The sequence below is a fragment of the Balaenoptera borealis genome (assembly GCF_965194805.1).
Source record: "Balaenoptera borealis genome assembly, chromosome: X".
Lineage (NCBI taxonomy): Eukaryota > Metazoa > Chordata > Mammalia > Artiodactyla > Balaenopteridae > Balaenoptera > Balaenoptera borealis.
In genome coordinates this window covers 81,160,740-81,165,886 of record NC_138881.1, presented here as the reverse complement: position 1 = coordinate 81,165,886, position 5,147 = coordinate 81,160,740, and positions in this window count along the sequence as shown.

The following is a 5,147-nucleotide window of genomic DNA, read 5'->3' as shown; positions in this document are numbered from 1 at the left end:
CCTTCTGACCAAAAGATTAAAAATCAGAGGTTCCCACAACCCCCTCCTCAGTTTAAACTACTTTGCTAGAATGGCTCACAGAACACAGGAGAATCTGTTTACTCACTAAATTACCAATTTATTACAAAGCATATTAAAGGATACAAATCAATAGTCAGATGAAGAGATACATAGGACAAAATCCTGAACAAAGGAGTTTCTGTCCTTATGGAACTTGGGGCCCAGTTTGATAGCACATGGAAGCATTCTGTTTCCCCAACATGAAAGTTCTCCAAAAAAGGGCCAAAAAGCTGTCTTTTAAGGTTTTTATGGGGACTTCATTACCTAGTCATGATTGACTAAATTATTGGCCAATGGCGATTGATTCAACCTCAAGCTCCTCTCCGTTCCCAAGAAATCAAGGGGTGGGACTGAAAGTTTCCAACCTCTAATCTCATGGTTGGTTCCCCTAGCAACCAGTCTCCATCCTTAGGTGCTTCCAAAAATTGCCTCATTTATATAACAGGAGACAGCTTTATCACTCTCAACACTTAGGAAATTCCAAAAGTTTGGGGAGCAGTGAGACAGGAACTGTGGATGAAAACCAAACATATACATATTTCCTAGAAATCACAATATCACAGCTGCTTTTATTTTTTTCTTTTTGGGTAATTCATAGTATATAGAAACAAAACTGATTGTTGTACATTGATTTTGTATCCAGTAACTTTACTGAATCTGTTTACTAGTTCTAACAGTCTATTTGAAGACACTCAAAGGATTCCTATGTATAAGGCATGTCATCTGCTTAAAAGAATAATTTAACTTCTTCCTTTCCAATTTGGATGCCTTTCATTTCTCTTTCTTGCTTAATTGTTCTGGCTAGGATTTCCAATAGTATGTTGAATAGAAGTAAAAAGATTGGGCAAACATGTCTCATCCCTGATCTTAGAGGAAAAGCTTTCAGGTTTCTACCATTGACTATGGAGTTTGCTATGGGCTTAACACATATGGACTTTATTATGTTGTGGTACATTCCTTCTATACATAATGTGTTGAGAGTTATTATCATGAAAGGATGTTGATTTTTTTCAAAATTTTTCTTCACCTATTTAGATGTTCAAATGATTTATTTTGTTAATGCAGTGTTTCACATTGATTGATTTGCAGTTGTTGAACCATCATGTATTCCAGGGATAAATCTACTTGTTCATGTATATAATCCTTTTAATGTAGCATTGAATTCCTGTTGCTATGATTTTGTTGAGGATGTTTACATCTTTGTCCATTAGAGATATTTGACTGTAATTTTCTTTTTTTGTAATGTTCTTGGCTGGCTTTGGTATCAAGGTATTGTTTGTCTCATAAAATCAGTTTGGATGGGTACCCTCCTCTTCAATGTTTGGCTGAGTTTAAGAAGGACGCTATTCTTTTTCAAATGTTTGGTAATCTGTAAAGCGTTATTGTTTTATCTATTGTCTTTCAACTATCTATTTTATTTATTTTGATCTAATCTTTATTTTTTCCCTTCTGCTAACTTTAGGAGTACTTTATTCTTTTTTTCTAATTCTTTTAGGTGTAATTTGGGTTGTTTATTTGAGATCTTTCTTTTTTCTTAACGTAGGCATTATCTGCTATGAACTTCTTTGTTAGAACTACTTTTGGCCTATCCCATAAGTTTTGGTATATTGTGTTTCCATTTTCTTTTCTCTTACGATAATTTCTGATTTCACTTTTGACTCCTTTTGACCCATTAATTGTTCAAAAGTGGACTGTTTAATTTATACATATTTGTGAATTTTCAAAATTGCCTCCTGCTATTGATTTTTAGTTTCCTACCATTGTGGCCTGAAAGATATTTGATATGATTGCAATCTTTAAAATTTTTTTAGAGAATTCAATATTTTACTTTTTTAAATTTTTATTTTATATTGGAGCATACTTGATTAACAATGTTGTGTTAGTTTCAGGTGTACAAAAAAGGGATTCACTTACACATATACATATATCTATTTTTCTTTTAAATTCTTTTCCTATTTTGGTTATTACAAAATATTGAGGTGAGTTCCCTGTGCTATACATTAGGTCCCTCTTGGTTATCTATTTTATTTTATTTTTTATTTATTTTTATTTTTATTTTTTAAATTGGGGAATAGTTTTACAACATTGTGTTAGTTTCTACTGTACAGCAAAGTGAATCAGCCATGTGTATACATATATCCCCTCATTTTTGGATTTGCTTCCCATTTAGGTCACCACAGATCACTAAGTAGAGTTGCCTGTGCTATACAGCAGGTTCTCATTAGTAATCTATTTCATACATATTAGTGTATATATGTCAATCCCAATACCCCAATTTATCACACACACATTTCCCCCCTTGGCATACATACGTTTGTTCTCTACGTCTGTCTCTATTTCTGCTTTGCAAACAGGTTCATCTATACCATCTTTCTAGATTCCACATATATGCATTAATATATGACATTTGTTTTTCTTTTTCTGACTTAATTCATTCTGTATGACAGTTTCTAAGTCCATCCACGTATATTGTATATTTTTGAATTATGGTTTTCTCCAGGTATATGTCCAGTAGTGAGATTGCTGGCTCATACAGTAATACTATTTTTAGTTTTTAAGGAACATCCGTACTGTTCACCATAGTAGCTGTATCAATTTACATTCCCACCAACAGTGCAAGAGGGTTCCCTGTAATCCACACCCTCTCCAGCATTTACTGTTTATAGTTTTTTTTGATGATCACCATTCTGACCAGCATGAGGCAATACCTCATTGGAGTTTTGATTTGCATTTCTCTAATAATTAGTGATGTTGAGAATCTTTTCATGTGTTTGTTGGCCATCTGTATGTCATCTTTGGAGAAATTTCTATTTAGGGCTTCTGCCCATTTTTTGAATGGGTTTTATTTTGTTTGTCTGTTTTTTGATATTGAGTTGCATGAGCTGTTTGTATATTTTGGAGATTAATCCTTTGTTATTTCGTTTGCAAATATTTTCTCCAATTCTGAGGGTTGTCTTTTCGTCTTCTTTACGGTTTCAATTGCTGTGCAAAAGCTTTTAAGTTTCATTAGGTCCCATTTGTATATTTGTTTATTTTGTTTTTATTTTCATTACTCTAGGAGGACTTCCATTTAGATCTTTAATAAATTTTGAGTTTATTTTTGTGTATGGTGTTAGAGAATGTTCTAATTTCATTCTTTTACATGTAGCTGTCCAGTGTTCTCAGCACTAATTTTTGAAGAGACTGTCTTTTCTCCATAGTATATTCTTGCCTCCTTTGTCACAGATTAGATGACCGTAGGTATGTGGGTTTATCTCTGGACTTTCTATACTATTCCACTGATCTAAACTTCTGTTTTTGTGCCATTACCATACAGTTTTGATGACTGTAGCTTTGTAATATAGTCTGAAGTCAGGGATCCTGTTTCCTGCAGCTTCGTTTTTCTTTCTCAGGATTGCTTTGGCTATTTGTGGTCTTTTGTGTTTTGACATTAATTGTAAATTTTTTGTTCTAATTCTGTGAAAAATGCCATTAGTAATTTGATAGGGATTGCATTGAATCTGTAGATTACTTTGTGTAACATAGTCATTTTGACAATATTGATTCTTCCAATTCAAGAACATTGTATATCTTTCCATCTGTTTGTGTCATATTTGATTTCTTTCATCAGCATCTTATAGTTTTCAGAGTACAAGTCTTTTGCCTCCTTAGGTAGGTTTATTCCTAGGTATTTTATTCTTTTTGTTGCAATGGTAAATTGAATTGTTTTCTTAATTTCTCTCTGTGATCTTATGTTGTTAGTGTATAGGAATGCAAGAGATTTCTGTGCATTAATTTTGTATCCTGCAACTTTACCAAATTCATTGATGAGCTCTAGTAGTTTTCTGGTAGCATCTTTAGGATTTTCTATGTATAGTATCATGTCCTCTGCAAACTGTGACAGTTTTATTTCTTCTTTTCCAAATTGGATTCATTTTATTTCTTTTTCTTCTCTGATTGCCATGGCTAGGACTTCCAAAACTATGTTGAATAAAAGTGGGGAGAGTGGACATCCTTGTCCTGTTCCTGATTTAGAGGAAATGCTTTCAGTTTTTCACCACTGAGAATGATGTTTGCTGTGGGTTTGTCATATATGGCCTTTATTATGTTGAGGTCTGTTTCTTTTATGCCCACTTTCTGGAGAGTTTTTATCATAAATCAGTGTCGAATTTTGTCAGAAGCTTTTTCTGCATCTATTGAGATGATCATATGGTTTTTATTCTTCAATTTGTTAGTATGGGATTGATCTGAGTATACTGAATAAACCTTGCATCTCTGGGATAAATCCCACTTGATCATGGTGTATGATCCTTTAAATGTGTTGTTGGATTCAGTGTGCTACTATTTTGTTGACGATTTTTGCATCTATGTTCATCAGTGATATTGGCCTGTAATTTTCTTTTTTTCTGATATCTTTGTCTGGTTTTTGTGTCAGGGTGATGGTGGCCTCATAGAATGAGCTTGGGAGTGTTCCTTTCTCTGCAATTTTTGGAAGAGTTGAGGAGGATGGGTTGAAGACATCTGGTCCTGGACTTTTATCTGTTGGAAGATTCTTAATTACAGTTTCAATTTCAGTTCTTGTGATTGGTCTGTTCATATTTTCTGTTTCTTCCTGGTTCAGTCTTGGAAACTTATACCTTTCTAAGAATTTGGCCATTTCTTCCAGGTTGTCCATTTTATTGGCATATAGTTGCTTGTAGTAGTCTCTTATGATCCTTTGTATTTCTGTGGTGCCTGTTGTAACTTCTCATTTTTCATTTTAAATTTTATTGATTTGAGTCCTCTCCCTTTTTTTTCTTGATGAGTCGAGCTGAAGGTTTATTAATTTTGTTTATCTTCTCAAAGAACCAGCTTTTAGTTTCATTGATATTTGCTATCATTTTATTCTCTTCTGTATCATTTATTTTTGCTCTGATCTTTATGGTTTATTTCCTTCTACTAACTTTGGGTTTTGTTTGTTCTTCCTTTTCTAGTTGCTTTAGGTGAAAAGTTAAGTTGTTTATTTTAGATTTTTCTGTTTTTTGAGGTAGGATAATATTGCTATAAACTTCCCTCTTAGAACTGCTTTTGCTGCATCTCATAGGTTTTTGGATCTTTGTGTTTTCATT